The sequence below is a fragment of the Sycon ciliatum genome, chromosome 10, assembly GCF_964019385.1.
Source record: "Sycon ciliatum chromosome 10, ocSycCili1.1, whole genome shotgun sequence".
In the NCBI taxonomy this organism is placed as follows: domain Eukaryota; kingdom Metazoa; phylum Porifera; class Calcarea; order Leucosolenida; family Sycettidae; genus Sycon; species Sycon ciliatum.
Window position 1 is genome coordinate 1,469,371 of NC_088652.1, and position 24,737 is coordinate 1,494,107.

The window sequence follows — 24,737 nt, forward strand, 5'->3', positions numbered from 1 at the left end:
GGCTAGGGCAGGCAGGCCAAAGCGTGGGAGGCCACGAAAACACCCGTTGCCTAATACTACGCCTGTCAGTATTACAACACAACCAGAAACGGATACAACACCGGACTCAACAGTAGCGCAACACACGAATCTGGTGTCACTCTTGACGACAACAACACGGCATGGGAGACGAACGGACGATCGTTCGTTAACAAACCCGACGGCGGTAACGGAAAGATCACCAGGAGAACAAAATGAAAATGGAGGAAAAACGAATCTGAGGAGAAGCCAGAGACTAGCGGAGACACGACTGAGAAAAATGGAGAAGGCGGAACCAGTGGTGGCAGGTGAAAGTACGGGCGCAGCAGTGAACACGTCAAGGGGAAAGAAGCGATGGCATGAGGAGATGGAGATGGAGGATGATGATGGGGATGAACAGGATGGTCAGGAGGAAAGCAAGGGTGAGCAGGAACAGGAAGTGGAGGATGAGAGTGATACGGACGAGGAGGAGTTCGACATCGACAAGAGCAAGCCTGCCATCTACAAGCATTTGGTGTCCAGTCCGGATTGTCGTAACTTGTTTGACGATTCCTGGTTTAGTGTTATTTGTCGCGCGCGTTTCTTTAAGCAGTTGCAGGTGTTGGAAGCTGTATATATTCGCACACGTGACCCTGTTCTATGCAAGCAAAAAGAAAATGTTGTAGCACTCACACTTTTTAAATAATACGCACTCACCAGTTTTTGTTCACACGCACTCACAGCTGCCACATTCATCTACTGCTACCATTCTCAGATACACTGCAAAGGTTCACACTACACGCGTTATGCATAACCGCTAGCTGTGCTGCATTCTCACGCTTCTTTTCATATTACTCTAGCTATATAACTGGTTGTTTTAGTGATTCTTACTATGTGACGATGTTCCACTGATGATGGTCACACGAAACCGTTCTGGAATTGTTTCATTTTAATTGTTTATACATGGTTATGAGTGCACAATTGATATTTTTCATTGCTATTTTACGAAATAATAATAATAATAATAATAATGTAGAAGAGAAAAGGACATATGGATACGAGTTAAGAGTAACTCTCCATCACTGTAACATGATACTATATACAGTCAGAAAGTGCAATAACTAGGCACAAAACTGACAGAGTACTGAAACATTCGACGTCCTGACACCTAGCTTCAACACATCTCCGTAGCGCTAACCGACAGCCTTCCAACTTGGAAGGTTCAAGGTTATGGAAAGACCAAAGAGGGGAAGGCAAGCGCAACGAAAACGAGCAAAAGCTACAGTCCCAACGGAACAAAGAATGTCGACTGTTACTGGACGATGACGAGACCAGTACGATATTTGACAAAGCGGTCTAACTACAATTCGAAGCAGCAAAGCAGCACACCACCCAACTTGGGAGGGTCATAAAATATCAAAGATTCGAATTGTAGTTAGACCGCTTTGTCAAATATCGTACTGGTCTCGTCATCGTCCAGTAACAATCGACATTCTTTGTTCCGTTGGGACTGTAGCTTTTGCTCGTTTTCGTTGCGCTTGCCTTCCCCTCTTTGGTCTTTCCATAACCTTGAACCTTCCAAGTTGGAAGGCTGTCGGTTAGCGCTACGGAGATGTGTTGAAGCTAGGTGTCAGGACGTCGAATGTTTCAGTACTCTGTCAGTTTTGTGCCTAGTTATTGCACTTTCTGAGTGTATATAGTATCATGTTACAGTGATGGAGAGTTACTCTTAACTCGTATCCATATGTCCTTTTCTCTTCTACATTTATTTATGGCTCAACATCCGAGTTTCAAATAATAATAATAATAATTCAAAGGATCAGTCGGGGAAGTGAACTGCCCGAAAAGAGAAAAAAACGCCAGACCCACCAGGACTCGAACCTGGGACCCTGCTTGTCATGAGCAATGCTCTAACCACTGAGCTATGGGACCAGGCTGAACCTAGAAGGCGCTGACAAGTTTTTCACTCCAAAGGCAGCTCACAACACGTGCCACACATACTGATGGCACTTGGGTCTTTTTCCCTCCCCCAGGGGACCAACCACGGTCAGTTTCTGGAAACTACCAGAGGTGAAAGAATGTGATTAAATTTGGAAAGGATTGGGAGAACTTCAAATTCAAAGGATCAGTCGGGGAAGTGAACTGCCCGAAAAGAGAAAAAAACGCCAGACCCACCAGGACTCGAACCTGGGACCCTGCTTGTCATGAGCAATGCTCTAACCACTGAGCTATGGGACCAGGCTGAACCTAGAAGGTGCTGACAAGTTTTTCACTCCAAAGGCAGCTCACGTTTTTTTCTCTTTTCGGGCAGTTCACTTCCCCGACTGATCCTTTGAATTTGAAGTTCTCCCAATCCTTTCCAAATTTAATCACATTCTTTCACCTCTGGTAGTTTCCAGAAACTGACCGTGGTTGGTCCCCTGGGGGAGGGAAAAAGACCCAAGTGCCATCAGTATGTGTGGCACGTGTTGTGAGCTGCCTTTGGAGTGAAAAACTTTTCAGCACCTTCTAGGTTCAGCCTGGTCCCATAGCTCAGTGGTTAGAGCATTGCTCATGACAAGCAGGGTCCCAGGTTCGAGTCCTGGTGGGTCTGGCGTTTTTTTCTCTTTTCAGGCAGTTCACTTCCCCGACTGATCCTTTGAATTTGAAGTTCTCCCAATCCTTTCCAAATAATAATAATAATTTAAACAATCGACGAGGAGACAATAGTCGTAAAATGGCAATAAATAAGATAAATTGTGCACTCATAACAACAGCAAAAATGAAGAAAGTCCCGTTCCATAACGTTTTCTTGTGACTGTCATCAGTGGAACGCCGTCACATAAAAATGTAATAACTAAACCACACACTTATATACATGTAGCTAATATGGTTTCAGGTAGAAATACAGCAGCTAACAGGTACAAAAAGCGAAGTTTGCACCTTTGCAATGTGTGAATATAGTGTATGTGAGAAAGGTAGTGGCAGATGAATGTGATACTGTGTGAATGAATGTAATGGTGCGTGTGTATTACTTGAAGAGTGTGAGTGATACAACGTTTTCTTTCTGTTTACATAGCACAGGGTCACGAGTACGAATATACACAGCTTCCAACACCTGCAATTGCTTGAAGAAACGTGCGCAACGTTGTATCACTCACACTTTTCAAGTAATACACACGCACCATTACATTCAGTCACACAGTATCACATTCATCTGCCACTACCTTTCTCACATACACTATATTCACACATTGCAAAGGTGCAAACTTCGCTTTTTGTACCTGATAGCTGCTGTATTTCTACCTGAAACCATATTAGCTACATGTATATAAGTGTGTGTTTTAGTTATTACATTTTTATGTGACGGCGTTCCACTGATGACAGTCACAAGAAAACGTTATGGAACTTGACTTTCTTCATTTTTGCTGTTGTTATGAGTGTACAATTTATCTTATTTATTGCCATAATAATAATAATAATAATAATTTGAAACTCGGATGTTGAGCCATAAATAAATGTGGAAGAGAAAAAGACATATGGATACGAGTTAAGAGTAACTCTCCATCACTGTAACATGATACTATATACAGTCAGAAAGTGCAATAACTAGGCACAAAACTGACAGAGTACTGAAACATTCGACGTCCTGACACCTAGCTTCAACACATCTCCGTAGCGCTAACCGACAGCCTTCCAACTTGGAAGGTTCAAGGTTATGGAAAAGACCAAAGAGGGGAAGGCAAGCGCAACGAAAACGAGCAAAAGCTACAGTCCCAACGGAACAAAGAATGTCGATTGTTACTGGACGATGACGAGACCAGTACGATATTTGACAAAGCGGTCTAACTACAATTCGAAGCAGCAAAGCAGCACACCACCCAACTTGGGTGGGTCATAAATATCAAAGATAAGTAAAGAAAGGGAAGCTTTGCGAAAACGAATTGTACAAGCCGAAAGCCAAACTCCTACAGTACTCCTCATGCATGACATTGTGATGGACTAGTTGACTACAAAACAAGTTGTTTCACACGACGTACGTTTCGCCGTATGGTTCGTGACGGCTCATCAGGTGTGCAATTTGAAACTCGGATGTTGAGCCATAAATAAATGTGGAAGAGAAAAAGACATATGGATACGAGTTAAGAGTAACTCTCCATCACTGTAACATGATACTATATACAGTCAGAAAGTGCAATAACTAGGCACAAAACTGACAGAGTACTGAAACATTCGACGTCCTGACACCTAGCTTCAACACATCTCCGTAGCGCTAACCGACAGCCTTCCAACTTGGAAGGTTCAAGGTTATGGAAAAGACCAAAGAGGGGAAGGCAAGCGCAACGAAAACGAGCAAAAGCTACAGTCCCAACGGAACAAAGAATGTCGATTGTTACTGGACGATGACGAGACCAGTACGATATTTGACAAAGCGGTCTAACTACAATTCGAAGCAGCAAAGCAGCACACCACCCAACTTGGGTGGGTCATAAATATCAAAGATAAGTAAAGAAAGGGAAGCTTTGCGAAAACGAATTGTACAAGCCGAAAGCCAAACTCCTACAGTACTCCTCATGCATGACATTGTGATGGACTAGTTGACTACAAAACAAGTTGTTTCACACGACGTACGTTTCGCCGTATGGTTCGTGACGGCTCATCAGGTGTGCAATTTGAAACTCGGATGTTGAGCCATAAATAAATGTGGAAGAGAAAAAGACATATGGATACGAGTTAAGAGTAACTCTCCATCACTGTAACATGATACTATATACAGTCAGAAAGTGCAATAACTAGGCACAAAACTGACAGAGTACTGAAACATTCGACGTCCTGACACCTAGCTTCAACACATCTCCGTAGCGCTAACCGACAGCCTTCCAACTTGGAAGGTTCAAGGTTATGGAAAAGACCAAAGAGGGGAAGGCAAGCGCAACGAAAACGAGCAAAAGCTACAGTCCCAACGGAACAAAGAATGTCGATTGTTACTGGACGATGACGAGACCAGTACGATATTTGACAAAGCGGTCTAACTACAATTCGAAGCAGCAAAGCAGCACACCACCCAACTTGGGTGGGTCATAAATATCAAAGATAAGTAAAGAAAGGGAAGCTTTGCGAAAACGAATTGTACAAGCCGAAAGCCAAACTCCTACAGTACTCCTCATGCATGACATTGTGATGGACTAGTTGACTACAAAACAAGTTGTTTCACACGACGTACGTTTCGCCGTATGGTTCGTGACGGCTCATCAGGTGTGCAATTTGAAACTCGGATGTTGAGCCATAAATAAATGTGGAAGAGAAAAAGACATATGGATACGAGTTAAGAGTAACTCTCCATCACTGTAACATGATACTATATACAGTCAGAAAGTGCAATAACTAGGCACAAAACTGTCAGTTTTGTGCCTAGTTATTGCACTTTCTGACTGTATATAGTATCATGTTACAGTGATGGAGAGTTACTCTTAACTCGTATCAATAATAATAATAATAATAATAATAATAACAATCTGTTAGTGGTGCTTCAAATCAATTGGAGACGCCGCAATTTCCAGAGGCGGGTGAAGCCACCGAATTCTGGAGTGATCTTTTGTCTACACCTGCGCCGTTCACCGCTGGTGAGTGGTTTGTAAGGCAAGCAGAATATTATGAAGAACATGTCCCTGTGCAGAGTAGTGCAGTTATCACCCAGGACATCCTGGCTGACTGCCTGCGCAAACTTGTGGAGGGCTCCGGGCCATGACAAGTTGCATGGGTACTGGTGGAAGAGGCTGACAAGCCTGCATTCTTACCTTCGGATAGCCTTCCAGAGGGTGATAGATGGCCACAGTGACATTCCGGGATGGTTGACGTCTGGCGCTACTACTCACCTTCCGAAGACTTCTCCACCTTCAGCAATGCCCAAAGATTATAGACCAATTACGTGTCTTCCGATACAGTACAAGCTCTTTACCGCCGCCATATCGAAGATTATGTGGCAGCACATCAATCAACATGAAATACTTGCAACGGAGCAGCGCGGTTGTGCAGCAGCTGGTCTTGGTTGCAAGGAGCACCTGATGGTGGATAAGATGATTCTGGAGGATGCCCATACGAAAGGGCGAAATTTGGTCATGGCATACCTGGACTTCAAAAAGGCGTTTGATAGTGTGTCGCATGAATGGATTCTACATGCTTTGACGATGTATCGATTCCACCCGTCTTTGGTCACAACTATTGCTCGTAGCATGCAGAACTGGAGAACGACAATGCACATATGCGACCAGGGAAGATGCAGGGTCACTACCGGCAACATTTCTATAAGAAGAGGCATATTTCAAGGTGACACATTATCCCCGTTACTGTTTTGCCTGGCGCTAAACCCAATCAGTTTTGAGCTCAACCGATTGCCTTTGGGATACAGAGTCAGCTGCAGAGACGCCGAGTTGACTATCAATCACTCTTGGTACATGGACGACATTAAACTCTACGGGAAAACTACAAAGGATGTGACTACCCTCGTGTCTACCGTGTGTGGCGTTGGTGATGACATCGGCATGAATCTCAACCCGGCCAAGTGTGCCGTGCTGCACGTCAGGAGAGGAAAACCAGATGAAGGATGCTCTATCCAGGTTGGCGATGAGACCATTGCAGAGTCGCTACGACTCAATGAAACGTACAAGTACCTTGGAGTAGTGCAAGCAGCCATGATACCTCACCCGCAGCTCAAGACGCAACTCACTGCAGAATACAAAAAGAGATTGTATTTGCTTCTTAACAGTGGATTGAATGCGCGAAACATGATCAAGGCCATCAATACGTATGTATGCTCTGCCGGTTATGACATATAGTTATGGAATCGTAAATTGGACCGAGGCTGAAATCAAGACCACAGATCGAGCGACAAGATCAGCCTTGACTGCGTCTGGATTTCACCACCCCAAAGCCTCAGTCAACAGGCTCTACATGAAGAGGGGAGATGGAGGCCGGGGCTTGGTCTCTTGTGAGGATATGCACGGCCGGAGCATGTGTGGCCTGGCCCGCTACATGAGTACCAGCCCAATAGACAGAATAAGCCTGCTTTATCAGTATCATCAACAAAAACCTACAACAAAAAGCCACTCAATAACTGCAAAGGCCGCTAAGTTCCTGTCGAGTTTGGATCTGCCAGCAGCTGGACCAGCTTTACCCAATAAGCATACCATTAAACAAGCGTGCGCTGAGCGAAAATCCAAAACACTTTCCACTATGCCGCTGCATGCGAGATATTGGAGCCGATTGGAGGAGAATCGCCTAGATAAGGAGCTTACCTTCATGTGGTTGAAATCAAGGACACTGAAACCTTCAACTGAAGGCATGATTATGGCAGCACAAGACCAATCCCTCAAAACGAAAAATTACCAATACGCCATAATGAAGACAATTGCTCGAACTGATGCCAATTGCAGGCTTTGCAAGGGCAGCTTAGAAACAATTGACCACATTGTCAGTGCCTGCCCAGTTCTTGCTCGGACCAGTTACATTGAACGACATAACCGGATAGTAAAGTATGTGCACTTCGAAATGTGTAGAGCACGAGATCTACCTACTGGTGCTTCACGATTCGACCACCAGCTCAAGGCATTGGTCAAGAGTGATCGGTACCGCCTCTATTGGGAGTATTCGGTTCCAACTGACCTGAAACTATCAGCAAACAGGCCCGATCTGCTCCTTGTTGATGACAAGGAGCGCATCGCCTACATTATAGACATCAGCGTTCCTGGTGAGAACAACATCAATAAGAAAATGGCTGAAAAGCGCTCGAAATATTATGACTTGAAGCGGGAGATTTCCAGGATTTGGTCCCTCACCCAGGTTGACGTGGTCCCTGTGGTTGTCGGTGCCCTGGGAGGCTTGGTGGGAGAGACTCCTCAATGCCTTCGGACTGTGCAGGGAGGAGATCTGGCTATTGATCTGGCTATTGTGCAACAGGAGGCTATCCAAGGTTCGATTAAAATACTAAGAACTATCCTTACTATCCTCCTAATGTCGATCAACACAACAGACATACGACGACCCCGAGGACGGCCACGTCTGAGATGGATCGACGTTGTCAAGAAAGACTTACAATGCATTAATCTGTCGCTTCTGGATGCTGCGCAATCTGCTTCTGATAGAGCTGCTTGGCTCGAAATTGTTAACAGATGCGTTGACCTCATGCAATGAGTGAAATGCGAACTGTCATTATTATTATTATTATCCTTAACATGTAGATGCACCTCTGCTGCGTTTGCATGTTCAATAGCTAAGAGACTTGAATAACGACTGATAAAGACTGCTATTTCCTTTGTTACTCCCTTCATTGGTTGATGTACTTTGCCTGTCGCTGCAAATTCTTTATTATTGTTTTGATGTTGGAGTTCGGATTGAGTTTCTTTCCTTTCTTCCTCTTCCTTCCCCTATTTCTTGTCCCTTTGGTTTTTAGCTTTTTATTTTTTCACTTTATTTTTGCTGTCCCACCTATGGAAATATTTCCCGGTGGGTCTGGCTTATCGCCTTCGAAAGAAGTGAATAAAGGAGACATAATAATACACAAATGCACACAATGAAAACCTTGGCAAATTAATTCCGTTGTGACTCAGAGTTTTATGGCTGAACCAATCATCAGACAACGATAATGGAATAGGAGGCAGCGCTGGTATATCTAAGTGGAGAGAGCCTGGGTGTGATAATACGATAGCGAGAGGAGTAATCGCGTGAATGTATACAGGGACAGGCTATTTCAGGGGCAGATGCAGTAGGCGCAGGTCACACATAGTAACACCCACACACATACACACATACATGCACACACTAACACACACACACACACACACACACACACACCCTAACTTGCACACGGGCGCACGCACACACAGACACCCATCCATCCACAACACCCTAACTCGCACACGCACAAACACACGCACACACGCATATACACACACCTATAGATATATGCACACACACATACACACACACATGTCCACACGCATACACAGGCATCTGCGTTCGTATGACAAATCTAAGCGCACACAAACTCCTGCAATCACGCGTCAAAAAACCCGCAGCAGTCATAGCTGTCTATGTTATAGGGGTGGCCAGCAGAAACTTGCGCTGGTGAGGGCATTTAGATACCAGCTCACTTCTCTTGTTCAGGGAGGTAGCTTTTTAGCAACGAAAATGGTATTCCAGGACGTTTTTTGTCACAATCATCAATGGAATCCGTGACTCTAGGGAACAATGAAACTACAGTAGGATGTACCGTAAAGTCACATGGAGGAGAGGAGAGGAAGAGTTCAATTCAGTTGCTATTCACTCTTCGTGCATGCGCTGGATGAAACATGCTGTTATTCCCGAAGCTATGCAAAAGACGTTACTTCAGTAGCGTCTGGCGCTAGCCAGGGTCCACACTGCTTTAATTCCGTGTTTGTTTTTTTGTGCCATTGGCATGCCTGGCGCTATCTGGTACCTGGACCGTACCGTTCCATCAAAGACAGCTGGCCACAATATTCAAATAGGGCTTTCAAATGCAAGATCATAACGTGAAGCAACTTCGAAGAATGAGTATGTATGCGAAGTGTATCGGGGGCCGGGGATGCATGCAGGGCAATAGTGCGGGTTCGAATCCAAGGTTATGTCTTGAAAAAATAGGAGAAAAGAAAAAAATTATAACATCCCTATGCTTTTTTTGCCTAGGTCATCAAGGTGGTAGACGGTGTCATATTACTGTCGAATGCAGAGAGAAAGTTTGATATAGCCAATCAATGGAAAAAAATCCATGAGTTCTAATAACATGCATGATGAGCTAGCTAGGCAAAAAAGCATAGCGTAGGGCCCTGAGCTTCCAAGCGCTCTCGTTAGTGATATCAACAATTTATTGACATTCCCATCGTCAGAACAATATACAAGTGGCGAACCTGGCCTTTTATAACGAAAGCAAGCAAGAGCGTATGTGTGTCCATGTACAAAACTAACGAAACACACGGAATAGCCGTATGAAACACACAATAGCCGTATGAAATTGAGTGTATATAAATTCCCATGTACAACAGACAGCTGAGTCGTTTACACAATGATTGTGGTCTACACCTTCGTACAAACATATCCTGCGCTTTATCAGCTGAGCTCTTGCATACCCACTCTTTCAGCACACTTCTCCTTGTCTGTTGTACATGCAAATTCATACGTTCAATTTCTTACTGCTATTGTGTCACTCATAAAAGAATTTTTCATCCAGCGCATGCGCGAAGAGTGAATAGCAACTTGATAGAGCGGTTGTCAGTTGACACATCCCCTCTTATATCCTTATCATAAAAGAAAATTAGGGGGCGTTCGTTTTTGATCTACAGGTTTGGGTAGAAACTACTTCTTTCGGTAGAGGTGTTCTTTTTTCTTTTTTTTTAATCCGGTAGAACTTGGTAGAGCTACGGGATTTCCAGCAAGATCAAGGATTTGTACACAACTCCATCCAAAAAGGAACATTTCACGTACACATCGTGTAAACTACTAAATCTGGTAGAACAGCGTCCGTATAATTGCCTCCACCATCTACCTCTATCGGTAGAGTGACGCTACTCTACTCTACCAGGTAGCTAAAAACGAACACAGCCTGAGATTTCATCCCATAATCAGGGCAATTGAAAAAAAATGTACCCAGCTTCACTACCTGGAGATTGAGAGTTCTAGTGTCCTCAAATAATTTCAAATTTTGACAGTAACAGAGCTATTGCGATATCACTTACCGTTGCGGTTCCAGTAACATTGTGCTGTAGAAAAATAGAAATGAGAACAGGGGAGTATGATGGGATACTTTCAGACAATCCTACTCGTAGAACCTGCTGTAAATGCGGCACACCACTCATAGCCAACAGTACTGATACTGGTTGCTGATCCTATCCTGGACCTATTTCTGCAGCATGGAATATGCTGGGCAGAGGAGTGTTCAATCTGTGGCTGGGCAACAAGACGTGGCTTTATATGGCAGCAAACCTGTGCTGCATCACTGGAATAGACTGCAGTCATCTGATTCAGCAAAACAGTCCAGACCGACTATGCAAACAAGTATATGTCATCCAAGGTCCAGCTAGAGATTCATTAAAAATACAACTGAATACAGCAGAAACACACAACAATAGGACTAAACGCTGATAGACACCAATAATGATAATATTATGTTAGTGTTTCGAAAATGCCTTTTTCAAGAGAAAGCCTCCTCAGTCAAACAGAGCTTTCATTATTCATAACAACACAGACGTACAGACGTACAGACGTACAGACGTACAGATACAGTTACTAATGACTGATATTTCCACATCATGCAACATTCGCACGAGGGGCCCAGCAAGTGGAGCTCAAGTCCACGTTTTCACGATGCTACATGTTTCTCGTATGCGAAATGAAGTGTGAATGCAAAGACGCGGGGGTTAAGTAGACCAGACCAGACACAAAATGGTCAAAGACCTAAAATTCCTTCAGATTCATGTTTATCTCATACCTAGCAACATGTTTCCGATAAACATTGAATATTACCTTCGAAATTGCATTGTAGAGAAATCCTTCCGTGTACGCTTCTAAGCGGGACTTGGACCTGGTACACCGTTTTTCTCTGCTTATCTCAATTTCTCTTTTTATCTTTCATGGCCTTAGGCCATCCTACTTTGCCTAATTTCTCTCAAATCATAGCAGAACTATGAACAGCTAAATGGGAAAATGCACTAAAGATAACGCACAGCTTACCTGGCCAATGACATTGAAGTTGCGGTCAAGGTGGTAGATTGTTGTCCTGTGTTAACATGACACAAAACAGTTCCAATTGAACACAGAAACATAATCCTGATCACGCATGATGACAAAACTGGTAAAGAACCAACAGCACAAAGCAAACAGGGGTGCAGCATAGTAGCAGCAACACTGTCTGTTACTTAAGTCCATGCCAGCGGCCTGAATAGTGATCATGAGACTGAAGGAGACAATCAGGTCACATTTTCCTCCCAGCTATTATGTAGTGTAACCTACAAGAGATGAGTCGACAACATCAGGGAAGACCTCAAGCCTCTGAATGTGCCGATTCGGGGAATGCCTCAACCTAGCCACCAACAAGCAACTCTGGTTAACGATCATTGACCGTATGACCCCCGTATGATTTGTTTATGCGAGCAAAATGCGACCTGTTCATATTATTTAATATAATTGTATTGTAAAAGAGGTAGGAGGCTGATAACAAGTTCCAAACGAAGGTAGATTTCCAAGCATTCACGCAAATTTTACACATCCAGTCAACAAGGCACTTCTCTAATAAGTTATCACAGGTTTTCATTCCCTTCTCATCAAGGATAATGCAGGGAATTGCTCAATTTGGAAAGAACGAGAGAGCTTGGAAGCTCAGGGCCCTACGCTGTGCTTTTTTGCCTTGATGACCTAGACAAAAAAAAAAGCATAGGGATGTTATAAATTCTTTAAAAAGTCCTTTTTTTTAAGACATAACCTGGGATTCGAACCCGCACTATCGCTCGCCCTGCATGCATACCCCGATACACTTCGCATACATACTAATTCTTCCAAGTTGTTTCACATTGTGATCTTGCATTTGAAAGCCCTATTTGAATATGCATTGTGGCCAGCCGTCTTTGATGGCACGGTACGGTAGGGGATAGGTACGGGACAGGTACGATCGAGGGTAATACGACACCGTCTCCCGTACCGTACCATCAAACACAACTGGCCACATACAGCTGCCCGCAATATTCAAATAGGGCTTTCAAACGCAAGATAATAACGTGAAGCAACTTAGAAGAATGGGTATGAATACGAAGTGTATGGGGGAATGCATGTAGGGCGATAGTGCGGGTTCGAATCCCAGGATATGCCTTAAAAATAGGAGAATTGAATTTTTTTAACATCCTATGCTTTTTTGCCGTCAGATACGGATAGCGCCAGGCGTGACACAAAAAAACAAACACACAAACCCTGGACCCTGGCTAGCGCCAGACGTTACTGAAGTAACGTCTTCTGCATAGCTACGGGAATAAAATAATTTAAATAGGGAAAAGATCAAGATTCGTGACAAGTTTTTTTTCTTTCGAAATTTGTGTTATTCTAAGCTTGATAAATTGCAAGTGTATGTGCACGTGTATGTGCACGTGTATGTGTATGTGTATGTGTACGTATTAATTTTACTGCCCGAGTACGAGCGGGTATAAGGGCGATACCGGCTGATAGATGATGAAACGGCGTCAGCCGTGAGGTCATGTGTCGGATACGTTACTATTTATACGATGAAGACTTGGGAATGGAAATAAAACATGTCATGAGAAAACCAACAGGAACCACAAGCACAACCCACTAATACGTGTGTATTGCGTGCGTGCACGCAATACAAATAATTATGACGTAATAGCTGTACCGTAAAGTCCGGAGCAAACGCCCACCCCATTTTTGCAAGATCTGCTGGCCTGTACACACTGACCCCATGCACTGTCACCCCTACTGTACGAAAGTGCATCTCACACCGTAGCGGGAAGAGCATTTTGCTACGGTAAACTATGTCCACTTTCCTGGTTTCAAAATCTCTTTGTGCACTAGCGCTATAGCCACGAGCTAGCTAGCTCGTAGTGATTTTATAATGATGGTTGTTTTATTTCGCAAATCCGAACGGGTTTTCTTCCGAATAACAAGGTACCGAAGAACAGAGTATTGAAGGAACCAAATACACTTCTGACGGTGTTTCAAGCCATCATTTCGAGATAACACAGCGCCCAAAGGCAAATGTTTTTCTTGGGCACTTCGGAGTTTTCAACAAGTTAGCAGCGACGTTGTAGGTGTAGCTTCTGTTACATACCCTGTTCGACTTGCAACTGCAATATTGGGACCAGTCAAGCCGTTGACTGACGCTTCATCAAAACAATTATTCCCGTAGCTATGCAGAAGACGTTACTTCAGTAACGTCTGGCGCTAGCCAGGGTCCACACAGCTTTAATTTGGTGTTTGTTTGTGTGTTTGTTTGTGTCACGCCTGGCGCTATCCGTATCTGACGGCAAAAAAGCATAGGATGTTATAAATTTTTCAATTCTCCTTTTTTTCAGGCATATCCTGGGATTCGAACCCGCACTATCGCCCTACATGCATTCCCCCATACACTTCGCATTCATACCCATTCTTCCAAGTTGCGTTACGTTATTATCTTGCGTTTGAAAGCCCTATTTGAATATTGCGGGAAGCTGTATGTGGCCAGCTGTGTTTGATGGTACGGTACGGTATGGGAGACGGTGTCGCATTACCCTCGATCGTACCTGTCCCGTCCCTATCCCCTACCGTACCGTGCCATCAAAGACGGCTGGCCACAATGCATATAACTCAAATAGGGCTTTCAAATGCAAGATCACAATGTGAAACAACTTGGAAGAATTAGTATGTATTTAGAAAAGCGATCCTGTCAGCTTTTCTATTATTGTGTTCACATGGCGCTACCTAACGACACCGCTATTCAGACACGTTGTCTACGTAGCTACGTAAGTTTCTACGTAAGATGCTCGGTACCTGGTCCTGGACCAGGGAGCTACTCCATGGCTCCTACCATCGCGCGGCCGGCTGGCCGCATGCGTGGTCATTGCAGACTTTTTGTTGTTGCCTTTTCGGATGTGCATACACGAGGAACTCCTTCTTTGGAACTGCTTCTTGCATGAGCTGTTTCGTTTCGGCGCTGCTGAGACCTCCTTTCGCGGAATATTACTCAATGGCAGGTGAGTTGACCAGTTCCCTTTGATTCATTTGCTTGTGTTGACTCTTTCATTTACGAAAAGTGTGCTGATTTTGGGTGGAATGCAATAAATATGGAAAAGCTGACAGGATCTCTTTTCTAAATTTAGCTTTTCCGCTGCCGAGGCCTCCTTTTACGAAATACTTGATGACAGGGGATCTCTGAGTTGACCGGTTTCCTTCGATTCATTTGCTTATTATGCTCACCCTTTCATTAAATTTTACGGAAACGTGTGCTGACCTTATTCGGATTTAGATCCATTTTTATCTCTTTGCCCTTGTCTACAGTGTGCGAAGGACGCGAGTTCACCTTCTTGACGGTAAGGCTTATGTTAGATGTGTTGTCGAAATACTCATATTCATTGTACATAAGTACGTTACAAGTAATGCACTGGTCAGTGGCATACTATCGTTGGCAGTTCCCCATCTGGAGGGAAAGGTTCAAGGACCCATTGACCGAGTTTGCAAAATAAATTCGCATATCAGGGAAAATCTCCAGAGTCTGGGCTTTTTGATTTGTGAGTACCGCCAAGTGCACTGCCCCAAATACAGTTTCGTGCCGCCAAAGCAAGAATTACGATCTGCAATCTGTTTGTAGTACCTGCAAGAATGTGGAGTACATGTATCGTACTTTCTCTGTTGCTGTTTCAGTTGCCGTCATGTTGCTAAAGAAAGGTTCAGTGACTCATTTGTTTCATGCGAGACGAGTCAATGAGTCGGTGTGGCTTAGAATCTTTCGCTGTAGAAGAAATCTATTCGTATGTCTATTGGAGAAATAATTGTATTCACTGGATATAAAATAGGTTAAGACAAACTCACAGAATAAATACCATCGGTCCCTTGGTGTTCGTCCTAAAGAGGTTCGACTGGATATCATCCATACTCACCAAAAGATGTGTAAGATTTTATTATTGTGGAGTGCCTTGTTTATCTCTCAGTACCTCCAACCATAGCCTTGCCCCTTGTATCCTCAGGATCAGTGTAGTTGTTGGAACGAGGTGTCGGACTCAGCAATGTATTTGTTTACATTTTAATACATGTTTATTGTTCCTCCTTTGCTGTGTTGTTTTAGAAAATCGTGGACTAACAGTTTGAAGTCATTAAACTACTTCCAAAAGTTGTATCGACATCAACAGGATTACCATTTCAGTGCAATATGATGCAGGATGACCTTATCACGATAACCCATGATTATAAACCATTATAAACACAGAATCAACAAAAACATCTGCGACACGCACCTGGCTACATTTCTCAAATAAATCTGATCGAGGGTGGGGAAATCTGAAATATCTGAAAGGCAAGACAATTTTATGAGTCATGAAATTCTGCAACAGCAAGCTGCAACATGCACAGAGTGACCTCCGTATAAAAAAAGTATCACCACCACCAGACCACTACTCACATGTCATGTTTCCCCGCAGAAGAACATGCAGTTGCATTATGCTAGGGCCATTTTCTGCAAGAAAATGCTTGCACATCAAGGCGTATAATACGGTATTGATATGATGTGAAGGCCATCATTTACATATTGATATAGGCAAGAGTACTCTTGATATAGGGCATTCCATTGATTGGTGACAGAAAAAACAAAAGAAATTATAGCAATAAAAACTGCTTTATGGCAGTTTTCTAAAAAAAGTTATTGTGTTCTAGTCCATGGACGGACCCCGTCTAAAAAGTAAGAAATTAACGAAATGTGATAGCCGAAAATTAAAATTTCACACAAAACCTCACAATAATCACACACAGAATGAAAAGCTACATGTAGAAGACCTTTTCCCCTCGTGATCCTCTTTCCTATGCATGCATGTTGCCAATTGTTGGTGCAGTACAAGTTTAGTGTTGAAAGCAGCATTTCAAGTGTTGTGATTATTGTGAGGTTTTGTGTGAAATTTTAATTTTCGGCTATCACATTTCGTTAATTTCTTACTTTTTAGACGGGGTCCGTCCATGGACTAGAACACACTTTTTTTAAAAACTGCCATAAAGCAGTTTTTATTGCTATAATGCGAAGTGCATCGGGGGATGAATGCAGGGCGCGCGATAGTGCGGGTTCGAATCCCAGGTTATGTCTAAAAAAAAGGAATTTTTTAAAGAATTTATAACATCCCTATGCTTTTTTTTTGTCTAGGTCATCAAGGCAAAAAAGCATAGCGTAGGGCCCTGAGCTTCCAAGCTCTCTCGTTGTTCCTGACAGCGCGATATCGTGGCACTGCACAAATTTATGCGGCATTACTCGTACCACATGGAGAACGAACTACCACATTTATTGAATGAAAGGAAATCTCGACAGAAGTTATTTCTTTGCAGGAAGATAATGACAATCGCTTTTGCACAGCCTCCTGGTAGGGCATAGGCAGTTTGTAGGCATTACAGTCGTTCTCGTACGCATTCGACCTTCATGCCAGTTGTTTACAACTATATTGACCAGAAAAAGACGAAAATAGTATGGACCCGCTGGGGTGGGCGTTTGCTGCGAAGTGGGCGTTTGCTCCGGACTTTACGGTACATACACATCAGTATCAAGCCGCTATTGCCCATATACAAATGAGTAAGAGGCGCAGTTAATCATTGATTTTAATCAATGATTAACTGAAAATGCTTGACACCTGCTCGGGCCGCCGGCCCGCTGTGTTCTATATAGAGTAAAGATTAGCACTGCAAATCCTTTTCGTGCCCCTCTTCGACTTCGACGAGAAAGGTACATTTCAGGATTTGAGAACTGATTATTTCTGATTCAACTCGGATGGAGAGGCAAGGATTACTTATAAAAAGTAAAAAAGACCTAGGAACTACAAGTTACACTACAAATTACACTATAATGTCCGCTAACATCACCAGTTACTAAAGAGCTGTTAGCCAGTTAGTTGTAGAACGTCAGTACCGTCAGTATCGTCGGTCAGTGTCGTGCAATGCCATCGTATGGGCTGATTGTTTAGTAACTGGTGGTGTTAGTGGACATTATAGTGTAACTTGAAGTTCCTTGGTCCTTTTTACTTTTTTATTTTGATTCCTTCGCCATTGATTTCCTCGTAATGGTGTGGTGCTGTACGAGGCTGGAAACAATTTTGGTGTCATTTTACCTTCCGTTTGTTCTCAAGGTGTCTGTGATGCTCACACCTGACACTTGATCGACGAAGGCTGTTGAAGACCAACTCACATCATCAATGCCAGTCCGCACTTCAGAGTGAACTGACAAGTCCAGGTAAGCAGTCATGTTTTTGTGTATCGACCATTCAATCGGATTATTCTCTACATGCTCCTCACCAGTAGAGTCCTCCATTTTTTCCAGCCTGTTGATTCTTTTGGTGATCGGTGTGTCTGATGGCGATTTTGTCCATCTACCATGGATCACACCACTATGACAATCTGCTCTGGAGAAGTGAAGAACTCAACTGAAGAATGTGTTGCGGATTTCTGTTTGACTATGATTTACGCATGTCGTTGTATTTGGTCTAGGTGTACGCGCGAGTATGGTGTGATGTGTGACGTTTATGGTATGTGGTGCATGCAAGAGTACGCGTTGTCAGAGTGTGAGGATGTGCTTCCGTCTGTGTGAGAGTGACTGTCAAGTGAATGCTGTACATGCGCAGTGCTACTTCATTGGACCTCGGTTTATTACTGCTTGTTCTTTGTTGTTTTCTTTGAGTCTTTTCCCGGGAGTCTTTCCCGTTGTCTTTTTGTCCCTTCACAAAGTTTGTCTCTCTCCTCCTGCGCCCTCGTCATTTCTTGGTATAATATAAGTATTGCAGATATGATCAAGAGTTCTCGTTGTTGTGTGGCGGGGGCCAGGGGGAGAAGCCTACTTCAAATGGGCATGCGCGGAGTGATCGGATTCGGCCGGCAATACCCTCTCTCTCTCCCTCTCTCTCTCCCTCTCTCTCTCCCTCTCTCTCTCCCTCTCTCTCTCTCTCTCTCTCTCTCTCTCTCTCTCTCTCTCTCCCTCTCTCTCTCCCTCTCTCGCTCCCTCTCTCTCTCTCTCTCTCTCTCCCTCTCTCTCTCATCCCGGACTCTCTTCGGAGGGCTCTGAAAGCGCTTGGATTTTCTAATCGAAGAATAAAATTTATTTGTAATTTGTGCAGTAAGACGTCTCTGCGAAGCAGCTACATCATCTGGTTGCGGCGTCAACAAAAACACTGGTCGGAAGATCCACTTTTCTGAGGTACTGTATGTGGGGCTCCGTTTATTGAGGTGCGTTGAAATTTATTCTCTTTATCTTATTATTTCTTTTCTATAATTTCCCCATATGAGTTCCTATCAGTTGCTGTGAACACCTTGAGTGGAGAGCGCTTGCTCGAGCGTTGAACCGGGTTCTTAATCCACCATACCCAGTTCGCAAGGCTGGGCGGGGTTGTGAGCAGGCTTTCATTTCATCTTTTCTTATTATTTCTTATTATTTCTGCTTTTCATCTCATTACAAAAATTCTGCGCTTTTTCTCCATCTGCGCATAAAATCTAGACTGACAACCTGCTTGTTAAATCATGCACCTGCTTTCAGGCGTAAAAACCCTGTTGTAGAGGTCTCAGTCCTCATTTGGCCAAGGATCTGCTAAAACCACCCTTTGGTGCTATTTTGCCGAAAATGAGTTTTTGGCGGGAAGTTGGTCCCTGGCCATTGCCCGAACATATGGTGAAGTATTAGGCTCAAATTGTATATATTCATTGAAATATGACCCATCTTATGCAAGCTTTTGGTGCATAAAAATGCCGACAATAATTGATATTTGAAAACACCGCCATTCCGGCAACAGGCTCTCAGCTGCACCAAATAAATAACTTTGCCAATATTTCGCCCATTGGGCATCATCAGGGCATGCCCTGATGATGCCCAATGGGCGAAATATTGGCAAAGTTATTTATTTGGTGCAGCTGAGAGCCTGTTGCCGGAATGGCGGTGTTTTCAAGTGCAAGGAATACGCTGCAATGGAGTTTGAGAATTCTGAAGAAATAATTGATATTCACACTATAATTCGTATCTGAGGCTTCATACACCTGTCTAGGATACACCTGTCTATGTACAGAGAAAAACTATTTTGCACAGTTATCCAGTATTCTACTATGTATGTTCCGAACATATAATTAGGACATTGGCTCTGCTTGGTCTGGTGCTGGGCAGGTGGTATCTCTGCTCTCTGCGTGGCAGTGCTGACGAATCTGTTGGTGCAAGTACTTTGCACGCTCCGTGAGATTCCAGTCGTCTCGAGCGTCACTGGCAGATGATCAGATGCCAGGCAGTAATACACTTTTGATAAAAATCACGGGCCACGTTAGCTTCATCAATATGAGCTTTGAGTGCGTCAGTGTGCTTAAAAGCGAGTTTCTGCCGTTCTTGCCCTTACGATCTGAGACTGCAGATCGGAACATACACCGCACACATCTTCTTTTTGCCTCATAATTATCACATCACTGCACTCGCTGCTCCATATTTTCAGGAACGTTGTGTATGCTACTGTTCCTCCAGGCTTGATATATTCAGTATGCGCATGCTTCTTGGTAGTAGCACATGGCAGGTAAGTTGGAGCGGGCCTCTGGCCTGGGGCAGCAGGCTGGGGAAGTCCATTGATGTCACCATAGTTGCAGGCAGTGCATTCCAGGGCAAAGTACCCTCACGTGCGTGCTGAGGAGGAGCGACAGCATGCTCATACTCATAGACATCCGCCTTAATTTGTTTTAGCTTCCACTCCTTTACCATGATTATGTGCGTACATGAAAACAGTCTGGCACACTTCGTCACCATCCACTTCATAGCGATAAGTGGACGGGACCTTTCTCCGCACTGCATCCGTTGTGCGATGCTTCCATGGCGAGAAGTAACTGCACTGCATCGTCTAAACACATCGAGCTTTCCAGCGACGTAACAGTACAGCTCCTCGTTCGTCATTGCGAGCGCTGTGTTGCGTGCAGTGAGTAGAGTATCCGGTGTCGTTCTTGAAACAGTTGACATCGGCACAACTGCAACCTTTGTCCACTCGCGCCTGTACCTCTTCAACAGTACTGGGCGCCGCCTGGCCACGGGATTTCTTAGGTTGGTCCTGTCCTCGGGCGGCGAGGGCTTGTGCTGGCTGTAGCGCTGGCGCCTCGTCCAAATTCTCCTCCGCATCGATCGCAAGCGCGATCGGCAGGGTCACGAGCGGAGAGGCGTCGGTCGATTCGTCATCGCTCTGGTCGTCAGAATCTTGATGTGACCACCCGAAGAACGATCTATCGTCATTTGGCAGTGCTGACGACTCCGCTGCCGAGAATCCGACAACAATTTGTGCGAACGAGCGCCTTCGTCCTCCTTCCGCCATGACTGTCACCTGCGATGATGAGAAAATCGAGACGTGCTGACGTTTTCATCATTTTCTCCGAAAAATTACACAGCACCGAAGGGTGGTTTTAGCAGATCGCGGGCCATTTGTTAGACTTACCTGTCTTTATAAATGTAACTTACTCCTCTCTCTCCCTCCCTCCCTCCTTCCCTCCCTCTCTCCCTCTCGCTCTCTCTCTCTCTCTCTCTCGCTTTCTCTCTCTCTCTGTTTCTCTTTGTCTCTCTCTCTCAATGTCTCTCTGTTTCTCTTTGTCTCTCTCTGGCTCTCACTCTCTCTATCTGTTTATCTGCTACCACCATAGTGAAATTACAGTCAGACCTCGCTTAACCGCACACATCTGTTTTCCACAAAAATATCCGGATAGGCGAGGGAACCGGATAACTGAACACACATACATGTACTTTATATGCATGTGGCATGTCAAAAGCAGTGACATCGTACATACATGTACATGTACATGTACATGTAGACGGGTCCTATGCAGTACAACTAGCGTGCGCAGTATGTAAAACAAGCGAGAAAAATGACAAGTGTATGCAACTGAGTGCTGTCCGCATGCACCCAGCAGGTCAAGGACTTCATTTTGCTTGTACAACTCCCTGATTCTAGCTTCTGCAAGCCACATGCAACCGGGTACGACGAAGCTTTTTGTACACATTTTAACCAGTTTGTACACAAGAACATGCACCGGTATGCAGATCGCGAGGTCCGGTTATGTTGTATGCATAACATATGCTGCACATCGGTAACCAGCGATTTTCTTCCGGATGGCGAGGGATCCGGATAAACGAGGACCGGATAAGCGAGGTCTGACTGTACAATGGATGCAGGGCTTCTTCCAAGTACTCACCCACTGACAACAAGAACACCGCCGTTGCCAACATCTGCATAGATGGAAACAGTAGGTATGCGATTACTTAATTGAGATTGCATGCCAATGCAAGGTCCGGCTGTGCTCATCTGGCCCTCTGTTAAGTTGAAGAGAAGAATGCAACAAAGAAACTTTTTGTCTCAGAAATACACAGTTGATGAGTGCTACAAGATAATATCTTGTTATATTTGTGTGTGTGTGGATGGGGAGAGGCGGGAGGGGAGGAGGGAGTGGGTAGGGGAGAAGGGCGCGGGGGGGGGGGGGTGTGGAGAATGGCAGGAGAGGGGTATACGTGCACATGATACACACATATAAATGATACCAAGAGTACATAACCCCAAGAGTGTGGAACTGCCTGCACAACCTCTATGCTGTGCTGCGACGGCAGAACTTCACATCACGTGACATGGATCAAAAGGTTATGCTGGCAAATAGTGCAAAGTGACCACAAGAGAGTTGTACCCAAAGCTGGGCTGCGTACAACCCTGTATCAATCATGCACAGAGTGCAAATAATGTGTACGGGTTCATCACGTGATGTGAAGTTCTGCCGTCGCAGACCCCATAGCTGGAGTTGCACACTCTTGGGGGTTATGTACTCTTGATGATACACACACACACACACACACACACACACACACCTCAGACCTGCCCATCGCGGAAGCGATGATAGCGAATAGCTATGTTAGACATAGCAACTTGTGCTGGGATTACACCATTCAACAGCTTGCAAGGCTTGACCGCCACTATTTGTAGCCTGGTATCCACCACACAGCTGATTGAAGTGAATTTTTCTGGCCAGTGAATCCCTATCTTTCATTTTTCCATTTTTTCCTTTTTTCTACACACACACCACCACATACTCCGGCATACACTGAAAAATAATGTTATTGTGAAAAAGGAGAAGGACAAAATGTTATGAGTTATGCCTAAGTTATGAGTGGACAGTTAGTCATAACTCGTAACACTTTGTCCTTCTCCTTTTTCACAATAATTTGTGGTGTGTAGGTGTGGGTATGTACATGTATGTATGTGTGTGTTTGTGTGGGTGTGGGTGTGTGGATGTGTGGGTGTATGGATGTGTGGGCGTACATGTAGATGTGCAATGCTTCGATTTCTCTCTCTTTTCTTCTCTTCTCTCTTCCTGTCGGGGTCTCCCGCTTCTGGGCCGGCATGGCCCATGCTTTATGCGTGCTTGTTCCTGGTGTTGTTATGTCTACTGTGTCCTGCCGCTACTCCGGCTTTGGCCGTGACCACGATGCGTCTCCCCATCCTTCATCCTTTCCTTTCTCTTTTTGCTAAAAGCTTTCTTCTCGCCGTGACCACGAGTTTTCTTCTTCTTCTCCATTATTCTTTTTCTTTCCTTCCTTTCTCTTCTTCCTTTGCTGAGAGCCTTCTGTTCCCATATTTTCTTTTCATCTGTGTCCCCATTCCTGGGTTATTTGGACTTCATTCGCTTCCTTGTCATTGGACATGTTCAGTCCGTTCGGTTTGCGAATTCAAATAAACACAACCAACCAACCCCAACCAATTGGCTCACTACCCGAGTTGAAATAATATTATAATTGATTTACAGAATACTTGCAATTTCAACATGTGGCCTCTCCTTTCCTATTACAGTGTGCTTATGAATAACATTCTATTTTCTTGCTTGTATCCTTGTTTTTGTCACTCCAAGTGTGTGAATCCTTTTACTGTTTTGATGATCGCTTCCGTCATGAGCTCCCAATGAGAAGAAAACGATGTGCCTGTAGTTCACCTGACGAGAAGGCTTGAAAGTATATTCGTGAAAACTATCTAGATGATCAAGAGTCTGAAGTGGGTTCTCCTCTTGAAAAATAAATAAATTATCTTGCCCGTTCCCGAAGGGAACTCACGACGGCTGCTAAAACCCGGTAAACCCTAGCAGCAGATGCACCGCCTAACGGTGGGGGTGAGGGGATAAGTTTCACAATCACTGGCATAAGTGACGAGAAGCCCCGTTAGCCCAATTTAGAGCGGCTTTTCCAGCCATACTGCTACCCACGGTCAACTGAGAACGTGTGGCCAGGCACAAGGACAAGGGGTACATGGATGAGGTTGTTCTCCTAAGTATCGTGCAAAGCGTTCTGGAACATTTTATTCGTTGCTATGATTATTGTGATATGGGTGAGCACATAGTTATTTTCATTGCTTTATAGGCGATTCACACAACAGGAAAACCCACATTTACAGGGAAATCACCATGGAGATATTCCACCGCACGACCAAATTTCTCCGTAGGAATTTTTAAAGTGTCCATGAGCTTTTTGCCCGCATATGCACTCATCTACGGGCACTTTTACAGTTCTGAGCCAGTGGGGTTGTACTATCGTACGGTGCCGGTCTTGAACCCTGGTTGTTTGACCCTTTTCCTTTGCGTACTCATTCCAAATCACGGTATCACCACAGTAACGCCGTATACTCACCGGATACTCGCGGGAGCTCTGGCCGCCACCCACGACGGTGTGAACTGCGGACTTAAGTTTCACTTCCTGTTCACACCTGACAAACGTGGACTCTCCTTTCGTGTGAATCGCCTATTTATTGTTTCCACGTCGCCTGTTCAAATTCAGGTATAAATAATAGAAAAGCTGACTGGATCGCTTTTCTAAATACAAGTAACAACAGAAGTATGGTGAAGTATTGAATACTCCTTAACTCTCTATGAAGAGACCCCACACCTATCACATAACAATACTGCCATGTAGGGTACAACTCCAGTCAACCCTTGCATTGATGGGTCACATGACAATTCTGCCATGTAGGGTATAACTCCAGTCAACCCTTGCATTGATG